The sequence below is a fragment of the Bombina bombina genome, chromosome 4, assembly GCF_027579735.1.
Source record: "Bombina bombina isolate aBomBom1 chromosome 4, aBomBom1.pri, whole genome shotgun sequence".
In the NCBI taxonomy this organism is placed as follows: domain Eukaryota; kingdom Metazoa; phylum Chordata; class Amphibia; order Anura; family Bombinatoridae; genus Bombina; species Bombina bombina.
Window position 1 is genome coordinate 1,071,441,646 of NC_069502.1, and position 22,848 is coordinate 1,071,464,493.

Genomic DNA, 22,848 nt, shown 5'->3' on the forward strand with positions numbered 1-22,848 from the left:
CCTGTTCTAAGGCTCCTCTTTACTACATGCTGTACTCCAAAGCAATCCCAGCTCCCTCTTCTCAGACCTCCTGTTGGCCGCTGCTGTTGTTTTCAAACACAGAATCACGGGGTTGTTGGCAAATCAGAATCATCTTGATTGTGCTGTTCACTTTCCTGTGGCTCTTTCCTGTGCTGCTTTATCCAATGAAGTAGCACACCACGGTAAAGTGAACGGCGTGATCACGAGGGTTGTGGCTGTTGTGGGTTATCTTCGGGAGCATGTGCATCTTACACAAGCAGCTTGGAATCAGAATGTTACCAAGGGACTTGGTGGCAAAGTATAAGTTGTTTGGGGCTGTGCCAAAAAATTGCCCTATATAGACAACTGGACTCATAGTGATAGGCAGTATATTGTTTAAAGTAAGGTTATTTCACTTATATTCAATACCATTAATAAGTAGGATATTAAACTTCATGTCTATGAAAAGATACTGTTTTACAGGTTGAATATTAATTTTGTATAAAAAGTTGTTAAAGCTGTTTAAATTGATTTTGACATCAACAAGAATTGAATATTTCTGCACAACATATCCCTATGAACAGACTGCTCATTGGTTGAATAGGAAAACTCCCCCAACTCTACTGGTGGACAGTAAAACCATGCAATTTTAAGTATAAAAAACAAGTTTTAAGGGAAAGAAATGTCCTTACTGTAATAGCATTCACAACAAGTTACTAGAACATATTATTAGCAAATTCCAGTATAATTGTATCCATTCCTAGTTGTTTTATACTTCAGGAATTGAGTGACTAACCTTAGCTGCCCTTTGCATTAAAACCACGAAGCATACTTCTAAACAAACATTTCTTAACCCTTGCATAATGCTGTTGATTACAAACTTTACTTGAAACGTACGTTTTTAGTACAGATCAACAACCTCAGAAAAAGGTTCAATCCAAGTGCTTTTAACCCCTTAACGACCGACGACGTATGCCATACGTCCTCAAAAAAAAAGCACTTAACGACCGAGGACGTATGGCATACGTCGTCGGTTTAACAGAGCACTGGAAGCGATCGAAATCGCTTCCAGCTGCTCTAACAGTATTGCAGGCTTGCCTTGATGTCTAGGCATCCTGCAATACTGTTCCCGAGTGCCGGGACCGGATTGATCACTCCCCCACGAGTGATCACTTCCGGTTTCGCTCCACGTGGAGCCCGGCAGTGTTTCAGAGCATCGGAAGCGATCGGACACGCTTCCGATGCTCTGCTTGTGTGCTAAGTGCCTCGGTGGGTCGAGGCACTTAGTTAGTTATAAAATGAAGGTAAATAATAAAAAAAAAAAAAAACGTTTAAAATATAAAAAAAGCCCTAAATAGCCCCCCCCTCCCCCTTCACTAGGCATCCAAGATGGCGATGCCCAGTGCATCATGGGGCCTCTGGGGGTGTCCCTAGCCTGCATCATCATAGGGGCAAGCTAGGGTCACCCAATCTGAGCCTCCCACCCTAAAAAAAATAATAATAATAAAATACCCCATTTGTCTGATCATGTCAATATTTGTAAATATTGACTATGATCAGTGTGGATCTCCCTCCCTCTCCTCACTTGCCATTTTGTTGGAGAGAGAGAAAGACCTGTATTTAGCAGAGAGAGAGATTTATTTCTTTTATTTGTTAAAAAATATAGAACCAAAGGCTCTTTTCAGAGCCATTAACCCATAGCTTGCCAGTGATCACTATATATCACTGGCAGTAACATAGGTGCACTTTTTTTTGCTGCATTTTGCTGTCTGTGCATTTTTTTAGGGGTTAATTTTGTTGTTGTAATTTTTTAAAAACCCAAAGGCTCTTTTCAGAAACATTTAGTTAATTTAATTTAATTTTCAGAGCCATTAACCCCTAGCTTGCCAGTGATCACTATATATCACTGGCAGTAGCATAGGTGCACTTTTTTTTTGCTGCATTTTGCTGTCTGTGCATTTTTTTAGGGGTTAATTTTGTTGTTGTAATTTTTTAAAAACCCAAAGGCTCTTTTCAGAAACATTTAGTTAATTTAATTTAATTTTCAGAGCCATTAACCCCTAGCTTGCCAGTGATCGCTATAAATCACTGGCAGTTGCATAGCTGTACTTTTTTGCTGTCTGTGCATTTTTTTAGGGGTTAATTTTGTTGTTGTAATTTTTTAAAAACCCAAAGGCTCTTTTCAGAAACATTTAGTTAATTTAATTTAATTTTCAGAGCCATTAACCCCTAGCTTGCCAGTGATCGCTATAAATCACTGGCAGTTGCATAGCTGTACTTTTTTGCTGTCTGTGCATTTTTTAGGGGTTAATTTTGTTGTTGTAATTTTTTAAAAACCCAAAGGCTCTTTTCAGAAACATTTAGTTAATTTAATTTAATTTTCAGAGCCATTAACCCCTAGCTTGCCAGTGATCGCTATAAATCACTGGCAGTAGCATAGCTGTACTTTTTTGCTAGTTAATTTAGTTAATTAATTTAGTTAATTTAATTTAATTTTCAGAGCCATTAACCCCTAGCTTGCCAGTGATCGCTATAAATCACTGGCAGTTGCATAGCTGTACTTTTTTGCTGTCTGTGCATTTTTTTTAGGGGTTAATTTTGTTGTAATTTTTTAAAAACCCAAAGGCTCTTTTCAGAAACATTTAGTTAATTTAATTTAATTTTCAGAGCCATTAACCCCTAGCTTGCCAGTGATCGCTATAAATTACTGGCAGTAGCATAGCTGTACTTTTTTGCTAGTTAATTTAGTTAATTAATTTAGTTAATTTAATTTAATTTTCAGAGCCATTAACCCCTAGCTTGCCAGTGATCGCTATAAATCACTGGCAGTTGCATAGCTGTACTTTTTTGCTGTCTGTGCATTTTTTTAGGGGTTAATTTTGTTGTTGTAATTTTTTAAAAACCCAAAGGCTCTTTTCAGAAACATTTAGTTAATTTAATTTTCAGAGCCATTAACCTCTAGCTTGCCAGTGATCGCTATAAATCACTGGCAGTAGCATAGCTGTACTTTTTTGCTAGTTAATTTAGTTAATTAATTTAGTTAATTTAATTTTTTTTAGTAATTGTTTTCTGTGACAGATACAAAAATGTCACAGAAAAGATATAGTGCTGAGGAGGCGTATGCCATCCTTGCGTCAGAGTCAGATGCCTCTATTTCTGACTCAGACCCCAATTTTGACCCTGCCATGTGCTCAGATACATCACTAGATGCAGTCTCAACTGATAGTGATGTATCTGTGGCTGCAAGCCCCCCTGCCAGCCCCCCTGCTAGCCCCCCTGCCAGAAGGAGGCGTGTTGCTGCCATTGCTGCTGAAGAGTGGGTAACGCCTCATCTCCAGAGGCCAGATATCCCACCCTTCACAGCAAATGCTGGCATAAATATAGATGTGGCAGGTTTTAGCCCCCAGCAGTTTCTGGAAGTGTTTCTGGGCGATGATATATTGGGGAACATTGTCGCCCAAACTAATTTATATGCCCATCAGTTCCGTGCTGCAAAGCCTGGAACATATTTGGCAAAGCAGCAATGGGCCCCCATCAATGTGCCAGAATTCAAAAAATTCTGGGCATTGACTATGCTGATGGGCATCATAAAGAAACCCTCCATTCGCTCCTACTGGAGTACTAGCCCCATCTGCTCTACCCCCATTTTCTCCCAGACTATGTCGAGGAAGAGGTATGAAATGATTCTGCATTTCATGCACTTCAGCGACAACAGCCTGTGCCCCCCTAGGGAGCATCCCCAATTTGACAGGCTGTATAAAATCCGCCCCCTGATAACCCACTTTTCTGCCAGGTTTGCAGAGGCTTATACACCTGGAAGGAATATATGCGTTGATGAATCCCTAATGAAGTATAAGGGAAGGCTGGGATTCAAGCAGTATATTCCTTCCAAACGCTCCAGATATGGGGTAAAGGTGTATAAGCTCTGTGACAGCGAGACTGGGTATACTCAGGCCTTCCGGGTGTATGAGGGAAAGGATAGCCACCTTGACCCTCCAGGTTGCCCAGAACATATGGGAACCACTGGCAAGATTGTCTGGGACCTGATATTACCCCTAATGAACAAAGGGTATCACTTGTACTTAGACAATTTTTATACAAGTGTCCTTTTGTTCAAGCTACTGTATTGCTTTGATACAGTAGCTTGCGGTACAATTAAAAAGAACCGCGCAGGTTTCCCAGGACAGCTTGTTCACACCCGGCTACGAAGGGGGGAGACCTCAGCTCTGCGCCAAGAGGAGCTGTTGGCACTGAAGTACAGAGACAAGAAGGATGTATACCTTCTTACCACCATCCACACAGAGAGGACGGTGGCGGTTTCTGTACGTGGCAGAGCTGAGATCATAAGGAAGCCAGTGTGCATCAAGTCTTATAACCGGCATATGGGTGGGGTTGATCTGGCTGATCAGCTGCTGCAGCCCTACCTAATTATGCGGAAGACAAGGGCCTGGTACAAAAAGGTTGCAATTTACCTAATGCAGATTGCAACCCACAACGCTTTTTTGTTGTTCAAAAAAGCAAACCCCAGAGTTAAAAAGACTTTTTTACAGTTTCAGCTCCAGATTATTACGGGGATTTTGTACCATGATGCACCTGCTCCCCGGGCGGTGATGGGAGAGAGCAGAGTTGGGGCTACCCATTTTATTTTTAAAATCCCCCCTACTGCCACAAAGCAGAAACCACAAAAAAAATGCAGAGTCTGTACCAATAGGGGGAAGAGAAGGGACACCATATATTACTGTCCTGATTGCCCTGGACAGCCTGCACTCTGCATTGGGGACTGCTTCAAGCGGTACCATACAATGGTCAATTTTTAAAAAAATAAATACATTTGCTGTTACATATATATATATATTTTTTTTGGTTATGTTTACAGTTAGATGTTTTTTTGTTTTTTTTACTTTTACTGTGCCAGATTTTTACATTTCACTACTCTATTTTTTTCTAAAATTGGGCCTGTTTTTTTTTAACCAAAACCCCTGTCAAACCTATGCATGGGGGACATAGGTGTTCTCAGGGTGCCTTGCAGAAAACAACCTGAAGTATGTTTTTGTAATAACTTACAACAATCTCTCCTAAATTATAGTCAAAAAGCAATGTGTCTGTAAAAATGAAAATTGAAAAATTACCACCATACACTTTCTCCAATTTTTTGGGCTAAAACGGTTGCTTCAAAGGCATCAAAGCACACCATATACAATACCTTGGGGTGTCAACATTTAAAAAATATACACTTTGAATGCAATAAATAAAAGTGGGGTATGCGATAGGCCCCAAACTAAAGATAGGCCTATCAGAAGAAATACTCTCATTTTTAATAACTAAAATCACAAGTCATAAAATTGTAACATAACCTTCCCAAAATCCTGGCAAACCTATGCATGGGGGGCATAGGTGTACTCAGGGTGCCTTGCAGAAAACAACCTGAAGTATTCTTTTGCAATAACTTACAACAATCTCTCCTAAATCATAGTCAAAAAGCAATGTGTCTGTAAAAATGAAAATTGAAAAATTACCACCATATACTTTCTCCAATTTTTTGGGCTAAAACGGTTGCTTCAAAGGCATCAAAGCACACCATATACAATACCTTGGGGTGTCAACATTTAAAAAATATACACTTTGAATGCAATAAATAAAAGTGGGGTATGTGATAGGCCCCAAACTAAAGATAGGACTATCAGAAGAAATACTCTCATTTTTAATAACTAAAATCATGTAACATAACCTTCCCAAAATCCTGGCAAACCTATGCATGGGGGGCATAGGTGTACTCAGGGTGCCTTGCAGAAAACAACCTGAAGTATTCTTTTGCAATAACTTACAACAGTCTCTCCTAAATCATAGTAAAAAAGCAATGTGTCTGTAACAATGAAAATTGAAAAATTACCACCATATACTTTCTCCAATTTTTTGGGCTAAAACGGTTGCATCAAAGTCATCAAACCACTCCATGTATAATACCTTGGGGGGTCAACTTTTTAAATATAATCACATTTATGGAAAACAAATAAATTGGGGTATGTTAAAAGACGATAGGCAAAGAAAATATGTTAAATGTGAAAAAAAATCACAAACACATGTCAGACATTTGGCATTGCACCGCCCAAACAAGCCACCAAACCTATGCATAGGTGGTATCACTGAACTCAGGAGATGTTGGTGACCACATATTGGTGTCTTCTTTGGTAGTAACACATAACAGGAGCTGTGAATCCATGTCTAAAGTACAATGTATGTGAAAAATAACACAAAGAAATGAATGCCCAATAGTTTGACAAAGACTAGTGGTTGAATTAGTGTATGGAAAGTGTTAAAACACCTGCATTTGAAATACCCTAGGATGTCTACTTTTCAAAAATATATGGTTTTATGGGGGTAAATTACATTGGCCGGCTTCAGAAATGTCTTAAATAGAACATGGGTGCATGGGATGTGAAAATGGGAAGTGTAAAAAATGGAATGCGCTTCCTAAAAATAAGGCCTTCTAGCCCCCAGAGAACCCAACACACCTATACATGGGTGGTATCACTGTACTCAGGAGATGTTGTTGAACACATATTGAGGTGTTTTTTGGCAGTAACACATAACAGGAACTGAGAATCCATGCCTAAAGTACAATGTGTGTGAAAAATAACACAAAAAAATGACTACCCAAAAGTTTGACAAAGACTGGTGGTTAAATAAGTTCATGGAAAGTGTGAAAATACCAGCATTTCAAATACCCTAGGGGGTCTACTTCTCAAAAATATATGGTTTTATGGGGGTACATTTCATTGACCGGCTTCAGAAATGTCCCAAATAGGACATGGGTGCATGATGACCGATGTGAAAATTCCAAGTTGAAAAACTGGAATGCGCTTCCTAAAAATAAGGCCTTCTAGCCCCCAGAGAACCCAACACACCTATACATGGGTGGTATCACTGTACTCAGGAGATGTTGTTGAACACATATTGAGGTGTTTTTTGGCAGTAACACATAACAGGAACTGAGAATCCATGCCTAAAGTACAATGTGTGTGAAAAATAACACAAAAAAATGACTACCCAAAAGTTTGACAAAGACTGGTGGTTGAATTAGTGCATGGAAAGTGTTAAAATACCAGCATTTGAAATACCCTAGGGTGTCTACTTTTCAAAAATATATGGTTTGATGGGGGTAAATTCCATTGGCCAGCTTCAGAAATGTCCCAAATAGGACATGGGTGCATGATGACCGATGTGAAAATTCCAAGTTGAAAAACTGGAATGCGCTTCCTAAAATTAAGGCCTTTTAGCCCCCAGAGAACCCGACACACCTATACATGGGTGGTATCACTGTACTCAGGAGATGTTGTTGAACACATATTGAGGTGTTTTTTTGGCAGTAACACATAACAGGAACTGAGAATCCATGCCTAAAGTCCAATGTGTGTGAAAAATAACACAAAAAAATGACTACACAAAAGTTTGACAAAGACTGGTGGTTAAATAAGTTCATGGAAAGTGTGAAAATACCAGCATTTCAAATACCCTAGGGGGTCTACTTCTCAAAAATATATGGTTTTATGGGGGTAAATTTCATTGACCGGCTTCAGAAATGTCCCAAATAGGACATGGGTGCATGATGACCGATGTGAAAATTCCAAGTTGAGAAACTGGAATGCGCTTCCTAAAAATAAGGCCTTCTAGCCCCCAGAGAACCCAACACACCTATACATGGGTGGTATCACTGTACTCAGGAGATGTTGTTGAAAACATATTGAGGTGTTTTTTGGCAGTAACACATAACAGGAACTGAGAATCCATGCCTAAAGTACAATGTGTGTGAAAAATAACACAAAAAAATGACTACCCAAAAGTTTGACAAAGACTGGTGGTTGAATTAGTGCATGGAAAGTGTTAAAATACCAGCATTTGAAATACCCTAGGGTGTCTACTTTTCAAAAATATATGGTTTGATGGGGGTAAATTCCATTGGCCAGCTTCAGAAATGTCCCAAATAGGACATGGGTGCATGATGACCGATGTGAAAATTCCAAGTTGAAAAACTGGAATGCGCTTCCTAAAATTAAGGCCTTTTAGCCCCCAGAGAACCCGACACACCTATACATGGGTGGTATCACTGTACTCAGGAGATGTTGTTGAACACATATTGAGGTGTTTTTTGGCAGTAACACATAACAGGAACTGAGAATCCATGCCTAAAGTACAATGTGTGTGAAAAATAACACAAAAAAATGACTACCCAAAAGTTTGACAAAGACTGGTGGTTAAATAAGTTCATGGAAAGTGTGAAAATACCAGCATTTCAAATACCCTAGGGGGTCTACTTCTCAAAAATATATGGTTTTATGGGGGTAAATTTCATTGACCGGCTTCAGAAATGTCCCAAATAGGACATGGGTGCATGATGACCGATGTGAAAATTCCAAGTTGAAAAACTGGAATGCGCTTCCTAAAAATAAGGCCTTCTAGCCCCCAGAGAACCCAACACACCTATACATGGGTGGTATCACTGTACTCAGGAGATGTTGTTGAACACATATTGAGGTGTTTTTTGGCAGTAACACATAACAGGAACTGAGAATCCATGCCTAAAGTACAATGTGTGTGAAAAATAACACAAAAAAATGACTACCCAAAAGTTTGACAAAGACTGGTGGTTAAATAAGTTCATGGAAAGTGTGAAAATACCAGCATTTCAAATACCCTAGGGGGTCTACTTCTCAAAAATATATGGTTTTATGGGGGTAAATTTCATTGACCGGCTTCAGAAATGTCCCAAATAGGACATGGGTGAATGACCGATGTGAAAATTCCAAGTTGAAAAACTGGAATGCGCTTCCTAAAAATAAGGCCTTCTAGCCCCCAGAGAACCCAACACACCTATACATGGGTGGTATCACTGTACTCAGGAGATGTTGTTGAACACATATTGAGGTGTTTTTTGGCAGTAACACATAACAGGAACTGAGAATCCATGCCTAAAGTACAATGTGTGTGAAAAATAACACAAAAAAATGACTACCCAAAAGTTTGACAAAGACTGGTGGTTAAATAAGTTCATGGAAAGTGTGAAAATACCAGAATTTCAAATACCCTAGGGGGTCTACTTCTCAAAAATATATGGTTTGATGGGGGTAAATTCCATTGACCAGCTTCAGAAATGTCCCAAATAGGACATGGGTGCATGATGACCGATGTGAAAATTCCAAGTTGAAAAACTGGAATGCGCTTCCTAAAATTAAGGCCTTTTAGCCCCCAGAGAACCCGACACACCTATACATGGGTGGTATCACTGTACTCAGGAGATGTTGTTGAACACATATTGAGGGATTTTTTGGTAGTAACACATAACAGGAACTGAGAATCCATGCCTAAAGTACAATGTGTGTGAAAAATAACACAAAATAATGACTACCCAAAAGTTTGACAAAGACTGGTGGTTGAATTAGTGCATGGAAAGTGTTAAAATACAAGCATTTGAAATACCCTAGGGTGTCTACTTTTCAAAAATATATGGTTTGATGGGGGTAAATTCCATTGACCAGCTTCAGAAATGTCCCAAATAGGACATGGGTGCATGATGACCGATGTGAAAATTCCAAGTTGAAAAACTGGAATGCGCTTCCTAAAATTAAGGCCTTTTAGCCCCCAGAGAACCCGACACACCTATACATGGGTGGTATCACTGTACTCAGGAGATGTTGTTGAACACATATTGAGGTTTTTTTTGGTAGTAACACATAACAGGAACTGAGAATCCATGCCTAAAGTACAATGTGTGTGAAAAATAACACAAAATAATGACTACCCAAAAGTTTGACAAAGACTGGTGGTTGAATTAGTGCATGGAAAGTGTTAAAATACAAGCATTTGAAATACCCTAGGGTGTCTACTTTTCAAAAATATATGGTTTGATGGGGGTAAATTCCATTGACCAGCTTCAGAAATGTCCCAAATAGGACATGGGTGCATGATGACCGATGTGAAAATTCCAAGTTGAAAAACTGGAATACGCTCCCTAAAAATAAGAGCTTTTAGCCCCCCGAGAACCCGACACACCTATACATGGGTGGTATCACTGTACCCAGGAGATGCTGCTGAAGACATATGAGGGTGTTATTTGGCAGTAACCCTTAATGTTATCAGTAAATGTATTCTTAAATTGCTATTTTGTAAAAAAATCAAATTATTTTTTTTCCCCCCCCAAACTTTGGCATAGATTGGTGGTAAAATGGTTGCATGAAAAAAGTCAAAATACCCCAAGTTTAATACCTTAGGTTGTCTTCTTTTAAAAAATATATACATTTGAAGGGTTATTCAGGGATTCATGACAGATATTGGTGTTACAATGTAACTATCGCCAATTTTGAAAAAACATGGTTTTGAAATAGCAAAGCGCTACTTGTACTTATTGCCCTATAACTTGCAAAAAAAGCAAAGAACATGTAAACATTGGGTATTTATAAACTCAGGACAAAATTTAGAAACTGTTTAGCATTGGTATTTTATGGTGGTTGTAGATGTGTAAGAGATTTTGGGGCTCAAAGTTAGAAAAAGTGCATTTTTTTTCATTTTTTCCTCATATTTTATATTTTTTTTTATAGTAAATTATAAGATATGATGAAAATAATCATATCTTTAGAAAGTCCATTTAATGGCGAGAAAAACAGTATATAATATGTGTGGGTACAGTAAATGAGTAAGAGGAAAATTACAGTTAAACACAAACATCGCAGAAATGCAAAAATAGCCTTGGTCCCAGATGGTCAACAAATTGAAAAGTGGTCTGGTCACTAAGGGGTTAAGCAAATGTGTAGTAATAACTATAATTGTTTGGGTTATATAGTGGCTAGTTTGCTTTATCTCGTCTCCAGTGTGGGGAACCAGCACAGAGCTATGCATTCATTTATTTAAAAATGTAAATTGGAGCTTTTCCATTCTCCCCGAGAGACTGGAGTTCATTTTGCGGATTTCAGAATCCTGACCCTTCAGCATACTGCACAGTGATTATTTGATGTATACAGCCACTCATTTGTTACTATCCCTAAATGGCTACAGCACAGGTGATACAATAAACAACACTCCAGAGTATTTTGAAAGGGTGTGTCCCTGGACTGTATAAAAAAAAATATGCAAATAAAGTTATAGTTAATAGCCTTATATCACAAGCACATAAAGCTACTGTATATCACACTGCTGAGCATGTACTCTTAATTTCATGACGTTTACCATAGCTGTGTTTGTCCAGTGATTAAGTACTGAAGTATCAGAGTACTATAGAAAATGGCAATACCCTTTTGTATATATATATATATATATATATATATATATATATATATATATATATATATATATATATATAAACACACACAAATGTGTAAATAAGCTTTTAAGAGCTTCCTCTCCTCATAAGACATGAAGAAACATATTGCTTTAAACCAGAGGAAACTGGAATGTTAGACCAGTAAAAAGCATTACTACTCACTGAAATAATATAAATATATATATATATATATATATATATATATATATATATATATATATATATATATATATATATATACAATGTGATCAATTGAAACAAGATCTCCTAAAATGTACAGTTATATCCTTACCGAGGAGTTGCAGACAAGTTGTACAGTTGTGTGAAAAACACACAAAACAATTTCATTAATACAAGGTTTGAGGATTAAGCTTATTTTAACGCTTTGTTTTCCATAGGAAGTTTACCCTGTTAGTTCTACAGATCTCAGCACATAGCTCTCATGTATTGATGCAGTTGGCAGGCAGCCAGCTCATTGCAACTTTAATTTGAGTCTGTGTCTGGTCCAGTCCCACAAAGTCTGACATCAGACGGCTCTTGGAGAGGCTCAGCTGAGCTTCCTGCACTCTCTTTACAGCCCAGAAAACTTTTTTGTCTTCTTCTTAGTTTTATTTGCAGCAATATTTACTTTGTTCAATTATTAGTTTGCCCCAGATGTCTGCAGAACCCCTGGTCCCTCCGGATTGTGAAGCATCTAGAGCCAGATTAACCCCCTTCTTCCTGAACTGTGGCTCCCTCCCGGTGTTCCTAAAGGGAGCTGAGCACCGGAACTCTGAGCCCTACCCGGATACTGCTGGATCCCCGAGTTGGTAAACAAGTGAGTGAAATACGTTGTCAGATCGTGTGTTCCTACCCTAAATACAATGTCATTAGTACAACTAGTAGCAGAACTTTGAATGTCGGGCTATAAATGGTTAATTAGCAACTGTCAATTTCCCAGTTAAACAAATACAAACAATAAGACACATAAAGAAAAACTGCATTTAAATAACTGTATCTCACTCTGGCCAATGCCAGTATAGAAACAATCAGCATCCAGATGTTTACACTTTGCAGATGTGCTGAAATGTCATACATTTAAATAAACAAAGAAAATACAACATAAAGGGGGGTAGTTTAGAGAATAGTGTTTACTGATTTTTAGAAATAGCAATTCCCTGTACAATTTGACTCACAAAATACAGTAAAATAATTATATATATATACATTTAAAGAGAAAAGAGTGACAAGTTGGCTATAAACTTTCTTCAACATATATTGGGAAGGGGCTTTCATCTTGATGTCTCATTGGAAATATCAATTTTTTTATAACTATTAGCACTAACAGCTGGCATTTCAAAATGTGATTGACTTATAAACTGGCCGAATTTTTTTTCTCCTAAATTAAGTATTGTTTTTAAAGGCTGTCTACTTGCATTATGAATCAGAGAACAGTTTAAGTGTTCAAAGCTGCCCATACACAGGCTGCTGTTTATATTTTATGTACTCACAGTGCTATAAATAATGTTTTTTTATGAAGCCTATGGAGTTACTCATTTATTCAAGGTGAAATGCTTATATGAGCTGCCTATTATTACTGTGATGTTTGAGAACATTCTTCCAAATGCACCTAAATCTTGTTTTGCAAAACTGTATAGGCTTAAACCACAATAAATTACTTTGAGTTTGTAAAGGAACTATAATCGTATTATTTTATATAGAATTTTAACTTAGCCTCTATTATTTTCCCACTCAAAAGATTTCCAGTCTGGGAAAAAGAAGTGAAGAAAAAATAATAATAAAAAACACACAGTAAACATAAACTTGCTGAAACAGGAAATCATATTCCTTTGGGGATATAGGTTTCATTTTTAAATATATTTTGTCTAAACAGGATTTTTATTCCAGGAAGACTTGCAAATTCAAGTTCCAAACTTTTTAGGCTTTGAAATAAAGCTATGATTTTCAAAGTATTTGTTGCTGACCATACTTGGTGGTGATGTATTATTGCTCTGTTAATTTTTAAACTAGTCATATCCAAAAAGTTCTTAATCTTCAGTGGCCTTGAGGGATTTAAAGCTTCCCCACTTTTGAATATTAAAGAATCGCGAAGGCTTCTCTCCAACACGGAAAAGAAAAAGTTGCCATGGCAACATCTCATGACAATGCAAGAAAAATAAGCTGACATAAAATTGAACTTGTTCAAAAAAAAAAAAAAATACAAACACATTTTGGCAGCAAAGAACAATCATGATTGAAAATACCAGATTTTAAGGTCACAAATCATTAAAGGGACAGTAAAGTCAAAATTAAACTTTCAGGATTCAGAGAACATGCAATGTATATGAAACCCAAATTTTCTTTCTTTCATGATTAGCTAGCTGCTAATTGGTGACTGGTGTGTATATATATACAGTATATATATATATATATATATATATATATATATATATATATATATATATATATATATATATATATAGAGAGAGAGAGAGAGAGAGAGAGAGAGAGAGAGAGAGGGAGAATACCTTGTGTAGTTCATTAACAAATCTAGACAGGCCAGAAGGCTTTAGAATATGTGAGTGGGGATTCTTGGAGTTTTAACAATAACAGATGCTGTTCCTTATTATATATTACATTCAATATACCTTAAATTAAAGTATAGCATTTATATATTAACTAGGACAGACACGTGATGTGGATTCTAAAGAAACAGAACACAAACAACTAGTTAAACTAATTGTATAAGGAATACAATAAAGTTTGTAGCATTGAATTCCACAAAATCAATATCAATATTACTCCAAGGAAAATTGTTTAGGATAAATACTCTAATTTAAAAGTTCCATACCATTCATACTTTAAATCTTTATTATATAAACTAGGAACACACATTCACACAGTAGCAGAAGAATATAAAAGCACTTAAACCTAGTTTTAAGGTAAGAATTAGAGGTTCAAATATTCATTCACCATTAATAAACATGGGCCCACTGATATTGTAATATAGAGTAAGCTAAGCCCTTACAATCCTAGGGCTGAATTACTTTTAATTTTTAAATATCTAGTACAGTGGGCACCAGGATTAGGTATCTCTTATTGTTGAACCATAGTATTAAATTTACAACTTAGGTAAGCAGTTTAAAAAAGACAGACAGGAGAGACACGGCTGCTCCTGCTGGACCCCTGACGCGCGTTTCACAGAATGCTCCCTCTGAGGAAGCGTTCTGTGAAACGCGCGTCAGGGGTTCAGCAGGAGCAGCCGTGTCTCTCCTGTCTGTCTTTTTTAAACTGCTTACCTAAGTTGTAAATTTAATACTATGGTTCAACAATAAGAGATACCTAATCCTGGTGCCCACTGTACTAGATATTTAAAAATTAAAAGTAATTCAGCCCTCGGATTGTAAGGGCTTAGCTTACTCTATATTACAATATCAGTGGGCCCATGTTTATTAATGGTGAATGAATATTTAAACCTCTAATTCTTACCTTAAAACTAGGTTTAAGTGCTTTTATATTCTTCTGCTACTGTGTGAATGTGTGTTCCTAGTTTATATAATAAAGATTTAAAGTATGAATGGTATGGAACTTTTTAAATTAGAGTATTTATCCTAAACAATTTTCCTTGGAGTAATATTGATATTGATTTTGTGGAATTCAATGCTACAAACTTTATTGTATTCCTTATACAATTAGTTTAACTAGGCCAGAAGGCTTGTTTTCCCCCCCCAGAAAACCTCTGAATTACATTGTTTCCAATGCAGCAAATGATTCTGGGTAAGATATGCAAATTAGGTTCACAATGACACACCTTTTTACTTCAAGTCTGCTTTTCAGCAGATCCCCTTTACGCCAAAGCATTGCGTAAAAGGAATCTGCTGAAAAGCAGACTTGAAGTAAAAAGGTGTGTCATTGTGAACCTAATTTGCATATCTTACCCAGAATCATTTGTTGCATTGGAAACAATGTAATTCAGAGGTTTTCTGGGGGGGGGGGGGGAAACAAGCCTTCTGGTCTGTCTAGATTTGTTAATGAACTACACAATGAGTTATTTTCTCTATATTTTGTGCGTAGTGGAGGAGTGGAGGATTTTAAACTCACCTTTTACCTCCCCCTAATTTTAAATAATTTTACATATACATACATATATATATATACAGGTAGCCCTCAGTTTATGCCGGGGTTAGGTTCCAGAAGGAATGGTTGTAAATCGAAACTGTTGTAAATTGATACCCAGTTTATAATGTAAGTCAATGGGAAGTGAAGGAGATAGGTTCCAGGCCCCTCTCAAAATTGTCATAAGTAACACCTAAATCATTATTTTAAAAGCTTTGAAATGAAGACTTTAAATGCTAGACAGCATTATAAACCTAATAAAATAATCACAATACACAGAATATATAATTAAACTTAAGTTAAATAAACAAAAACTTTTGCTAGACAGCATTATAAACCTAATAAAATAATCACACAACACAGACTTCACTTGCATTTTTCTGCAAACAGTTCTTTCTATGCATTCCAATCTGGACTGAGTCGATAGCTCAGGTCTGGTTAAACTGATTAATTTCAGCTTGCTTGGCTTTGCTGCGACACAAGCGGACAGCTCCACCTACTGGCTATTTTAATAAATGCACTGCTTCTCAATGCTTTTCAATAGCAGTCACATGACTGGAAACAAAAGGTTGTTATTCTGAAACGGTGTAAATTGAACCGTTGTAAAACGAGGGCCACCTGTATATATATGTACAGTAAATATACATATATATGTACTGTATATATATATATATATATATATATATATATATATATATATATATATACATATAAACATATATATATATATATACACACATATATATATATATATATATATATAGTATCTCACAAAAGTGAGTATATCCCTCACATTTTTGTAAATATGTTATTATATCTTTTCATGTGACAACACTGAAGAAATTACACTTTGCTACAACGTAAAGTAGTGAGTGTACAGCCTGTATAACAGGGTAAATTTGCTGTCACCTCAAAATAACTCAACACACAGCCATTAATGTCTATACCGTTGGCAAATAAAGTGAGTACACCCTTAAGTGGAAATGACAAAATTGGGCCCATTTAGCCATTTTCTCTCCCCGGTGTCATGTGACTCATTAGTTTTACAAGGTCTTAGGTGTAAAAGGGGAGCAGGTGTGTTAAATTTAGGGTTATCGCTCTCACACTCTCTCATTCTGGTCACTAGAAGTTCAGCATAACACCTCATGGCAAAGAACTCTCTGAGGATCTGAAAAAAAGAATTGTTGCTCTGCATAAAGATGCCCTAGGCTATAAGAAGATTGCCAAGACCCTGAAACTGAGCTGCAGCACTGTGGGCAAGACCATAGAGCGGTTTCACGGGACAGGTTCCACTCAGAACAGGCCTCGCCATAGTTGACCGAAAAAGTTGAGTGCACATGCTCAGCATCATATTCAGAGGTTTTTTTTGGAAAATATACGTATGAGTGCTGCCAGCATTTCTGCAGAGGTTGAAGGGGTGGGGGGTCAACCTGTCAGTGCTCAGACCATACTCAGCACACTGCATCAAATTGGTCTGCATGACTGTCATCCCATCAGGAAGTCTCTTCTAAAGATGAAGCACAAGAAAGCCCGCAAACAGTTTGCTGAAGACAAGCAGACTAAGGATATGGATTACTGGAACCATGTCATGTGGTCTGATGAGACCAAGATAAACTTATTTGGTTCAGATTGTGTCAAGCGTGTGTGGCGGCAACCAGGTGAGGAGTACAAAGACAAGTGTGTCTTGTCTACAGTCAAGCATGGTGGTGGGAGTGTCATGGTCTGGGCCTGTATGAGTGCTGCCAGTACTGGGGAGCTGCAGTTCATTGAGGGAACCATGAATGTACTGTGACATACTGAAGCAGAGCATGATCCTCTCCCTTTGGAGACTAGGCCGCAGGGCACTATTCCAACATGATACCGACCCCAAACACACCTCCAAGACAACCACTGAATTGCTAAAGAAGCTGAGGGTAAAGATAATGGACTGACCAAGCATGTCTCCAAACCTAAACTCTATTGAGCATCTGTGGGGCATCCTCAAACTAAAGATGGGGGAGCGCAAGGTCTCTAACATCCACCAGCTCTGTTATGTCGTCATGGAGGAGTGGAAAAGGACTCCAGTGGCAACCTGTGAAGCTCTGGTGAACTCCATACCCAAGAGGGTTAAGGCAGTGCTGGAAAATAATGGCAGCCGCACAAAATAGTGACACTTTGGGCCCAATTTGGACATTTCCACTTAGGGGTGTGCTCACTTTTGTTGCCAACGGTTTAGACGTTAATGGCTGTGTGTTGAGTTATTTTGAGGGGGGCAGCAAATTTATACTGTTATACAGGCTGTACACTCACTACTTTACATTGTAGCAAAGTGTTATTTCTTCAGAGTTGTCACATGGAAAGATATAATAAAATATTTACAAAAATGTGGGGGGTGTACTTACTTTTGTGAGATACTGTATATGCCTCCTTTTGTATGCTCCATAAATAGAATGAAGTGAAAAAACAGAGCAGCCCAAACGCTCCATTAAAAATGTTAAAAACTAAATTTTTATTCCAATTTGCAATAAAAACATAAGCAATCAAAAAAGTAGTGCATTACTGGTAATTCAAAATGGACACCAAGAGTAATTAAACAAATTTGATAGTAGAAGTAAATTGTGTTGTTTGAAAGTGTATAAAAGTGTTTGCCCTATCTGAATCATAAAAGAAAAAGTTTGGGTTTCATATCTCTTTAAATAACTTTTAGTTTTACTTTTTACTTTTGTTGTCTTATTTGCTTTGTACTCTTGGAATCGTTTACTGAAAAGCATTCCTAGCTAGGCTCACCCGATGTGAACCACCAAAAAGTTTATATCTGTTTTGCTTGGTTTTTTAATGTTGTTTTGACACATAATGACAATACCAGAACAAGTCATGATCTCAAGTTGAAGTGTAGAAGGTACTGGAAATGTTTGTATGAACACTCCTTTACAGAAATGGTGAAGGATTTATGTAATAGCCTTCCAGTAGAGGTGGTAAGCACAAAGACTGTAATGGAATTGGCATAAGCCTGAGATTTGCCACAGGCTATCCTACACATAATGACTATTCATCTGTAGGTTGGAGGCAATTATGGAGTCAGCCTTCTATTTAATTAGTGATGCAGTGTGCTCAGCTGTAACTGGGTTTAAATAAGTCAATTTGTGAGCCATGGCAGTAGAGGCGAGTCACATATTTAATATAATTATGGTTTACACAAAGAAAAATGGAAGTACAATGATTTGCATTTGTACTGACTATGATAATCTTCTAAGTGGAGGAGAGAAATGATGTTGCAAAGAATTCTGGGACCTAACATTGAGGTTCGACAGTCAATTTATATGTATAGGTTAATAAGGTAGAACCAACAGTAGTATAAGTGCAATGATTATTTGTAGTTACTTTATGCACTTATAGAGGGGTAATTGCACTAAGGAGACTCACTTGTTTATGAATTGCAAAAGGAGGCAACAAAAAACTAACCCCTGACAAAAATAGAAAATAGTTACATAGTATAGATTGAGTTACAACAGGGTGAATTGAATATTGCTATTCAAAATCTCACTTTATTAAACAGAATCAAGACACACTGGTATTTAAAAACACTTAAACACTGCTGCAAATTAATATTAAATACTCTGAAATGGATCGCTCACTGGCTAAATACTATATAGGGAGTATAGTAGTTAGGGCTATAGTGGAGATCAGATGCTAAGGTGATGTTAATACATCATATACCGATCCAAGCTGTTGGATATATCATTGACACATCCGAGGAAACAGTCATATAGAATCCCCTTTAATTACTTCTCAACTAAACTCCTTCTATAGCAGGAGTTGTTTTTACAATTATTATCTTGTCCTGTGCTAGTTTATGATATCAATATCCCTTGTATAATAGTCAGAGTTGGCGATCACAGATACGAAAACACAATTCAGCCACACATGTAAATATTTTGTTAGCTGTCAGAGTAAGCAAGTTAAAAAGGGAGAGACAACGCTCTCAGAGGCCGGTCGGACCGGTCCCCTGACACGTGTTTCACTGTCACCCTTTATCAGAGGGGATACGCGCCGGCCGTTTGGCCTTTTATCAATTAACAGGTCGCTCCTTGTTATGATCATTGGTTGAATGAGGGGTCAATTCATTAGGCTGAGGAGGAACACTAGGGACATTAATGTGTATATGCGTCAATCAATGGACCTATGTGAAAGACTAGAAGCAAGGGGATATGATCGCCAAAAATTGAATGTAGTAAGAATGGAAATAAGCCAGTATCACAAGCCTATACAGACAAAGAGCTCTAAAGATAAAGGTGTGAAACAGGGTGATGTCTTATTCATCACAGAGTACACCAATCAATTTCCTGAAATTGTCAGGATTTTAAAACAAAATTTGTCTGTCTTGGCTAATGATGAAGTTCTGAAGGACACCATTGGTCAGTGCAAATTTATATATAAAAAAAAACAGTTACCCTAGCCACCAAACTAGCACCCAGCCTAGTGCAGAAAACCAGGAAAGGTAGTTCTTGGCTCAATACAAAGGGTCATTTTAAGTGTGGAGGCAGGGGCTCTTTGACTTGTGATATTGTGGACATGGCTAAAGATTTCAGGTCCACAGTATATAACTCCTTCTATACTATTGATTTCTATGCCAATTGTAGAACAACGTTCGTGGTGTATATGTTGTAGTGCTTGATTTGCCACTGTCAGTATGTTGGGAAAAAGACAAATGGGAACCAGGGCTCGTGAACATTAAGACGATGTGAAAAACTACAACAAAGATTCCACAGTGGCTCAGCACTTCACAAATGTTGGTAAATTTTCTATTAAGGCAATTGATGTGGCAAAAATGCCAGTTAGAGGAGGGAATAAATCCAAGATATTGGATAAGAAAGAGCTCTACTGGATTTTTAAATTAAAAACAAGAATCCCCAATGGTATGAATAAGAATGGGACATTAGCTATTTTGTGTAATTTTGAAATCAATTTATACAATAGTGTTTGGTTATATTATATGTAATATGGTTTTTAAAAACAGATATAACAGAGGTATGTGTTGTTCACACTAACTTTTGTATCATAATCCTAAATAATGTCTAATTTTTTTAGGATTTTTTTTGGCCATTTAACCTCAAGCACATAGCTGTGTAAAAACTTTTTGTTCTTACATCCAAAGTTTGAATTTCAGCAGACACCCTATGATCATTAATAATAATGATATGGTACATTTTTAATTCAAGTTTCTACCTCAGCATATGAATTGGATAATAATTTTTGTTTTATTTGTGCAGTTAGTGTACATAACAGACATACACATGTTTTCTTTTTTCTTTTTCCCATGTACTCTGTGTTTAATACCAAAGTGGGCAAATGTGAGGGCACCTGTTCCCTATCTAAAGATGTCTAATTTGTACACTACCTAAGTCTATGATTAAGCGCCAATAGAGGGCGAAACGTGGCAGACTGCCTTATGTCCTACCATGTCTGCCTAGGTATGTGTTTGAATAAATATTGAATTTTTCTTGAGACCCGTTGTGCAGCCGTATCGTTTTTGTTGATGGATACGGTTCTTGATTGGTTCAAATGGATGTCAATCAAAGTATATCACCCAATGGCAGTTTATAGATATTTGAATTGCTGTTTCTATTTGTGTGTTATCAGCTGTCATATTTGGTGATTATGGATACTTTTTAAATGATCATATTCAGAAGATATTTGGCACTTTAGTACTTATATCGTGTGTCAATCTTGTACGATATTAGTAAGTTTTTTTAATCCCTAAAGGACAGAGGTTTTCCCCAGCTTTCATGCTGGGGAAAATGTTGGCATTTTTGCTCAGTATTTGTTTCACCATTATTATCTGCTCTCTTGTAAAGTGCACCCATACATATTATACACTGTTTTAACAGGCAAACAGGGATATCTTGTGATACCTACAGATATATAAAATACATACATTTAAAGGGACAATAAACACTAAATAAATGCTAGATAGAATGAGGAATTTAAATAAAAGATATTCTGAAAATAACATGTAGATGTAAAAACCCAACATTTTTCTTTCATGATTCAGATAGAGAATATAATTTGAAACAACTTTCTAATTTACTTCTATTATCTAATTTGTTTAATTCTCTTGGTATCATTTGTTGAAGGAGCAGCAATGCACTACTGGTTTCTAACTGAACAAATGTGTGAGCCAATAACAGTCATTATATATCTGCATCCACAAATCAGCAGCTAGAACCTAGGTTCTTTGCTGCTCCTGAGCTTTCATAGATAAACCTTTCAGCAAAGGATAACAAGAGATGGAAGCAAATTAAATAACAAAAGTGCATTGGATAGTTGTTTAAAATTGTATTATCTATCTGAATCATGAAAGAAAAGTTTTGGGTTTCATATCCCTTTAACCCCTAAACGACCAACGACGTACAGGGTACGTCCTACAAAAACTAGTTGTTAACGACCAAGGACGTACCCTGTACATGGTAAGTGTTTCCAAGAGGTGGAAGCGATACTATTTGCTTTCATGTTATTGCAGGGATGCCTCGATATTGAGGCATCCTGCAATAACATTTGTTAGCCATCCAATGCAGAGAGTCACTCTGTGGCCCTCTCTGCATCGGCCATTGATGGTCACGATTGTTGGTGGGTGGGAGCTGATGCAGGGAGGCGGGTGGGTGGCCATCGATGGGGGATGTGCATCAGAGGGGGGCTGGATCGCATGCGGGGACACCGGGGGCACGCAAGGTGGCGCGTGCGAGCATGGGGGCAGGAGCGGGTGGGAATGCTACACAATTTCTTAGATAAGGTGGGAGAGAGGAGAGGGGGATTTTTTTATCTAAGGGATCTGGGCGGGGGTGGGGGGTTGGTTATTAAGGGGGGAAGCTACACTACAGAAAAATATTTTAAAATTATATTTAAAAAAAAATATATTAAAAAAATACCATATTTTATGGCAAACTGGGTACTGGCAGACAGCTGCCAGTACCCACGATGGTGCACAATACGGTAGAGGGGGAGGGTTAGAGAGCTGTTGGGGGGGGGGGGGAATCAGGTAGGTTGGGGGCTAAGGGGGGATCATACACAGCAGAATATGTTTTAAAAAACATAATATATATATATATATATATATATATATATATATTATATATATATATTTTTAAAAAAAACACCTTTTATTTTAGTACTGGCAGACTTTCTGCCAGTATGTAAGATGGCAGGGACAGTTGTGGGGTGGGGGAGGGAAGAGAGCTGTTTGGGAGGGATCAGGGCGTGGGATGTGTCAGGTGGGAGACTGATTTCTACACTAAAGCTAAAATTAACCCTGCAAACTCCCTACAAGCTACCTAATTAACCCCTTCACTGCTGGGCATAATATAAGTGTGGTGCACAACGGCATTTAGTGGCCTTCTATTTACCAAAAAGCAATGCGAAAGCCATATACTGTATGTCTGAACAAAGGGGATCCCAGAGAAGCATTT

At 37.5% G+C, this 22,848-nt stretch overlaps 1 protein-coding gene across 1 annotated transcript in view; it reads left to right on the forward strand.

Moving 5' to 3' along the window:
• The first annotated feature begins 11,829 nt into the window (after positions 1-11,829).
• Positions 11,830-22,848, forward strand: part of STON1 (stonin 1) — a 294,546-nt gene continuing 283,527 nt past the window's right edge. The window contains exon 1 of the mRNA XM_053712221.1: positions 11,830-12,128. The gene's annotated coding sequence lies outside the window, so the exon portion shown is untranslated. The remainder of the gene's footprint in view (positions 12,129-22,848) is intronic.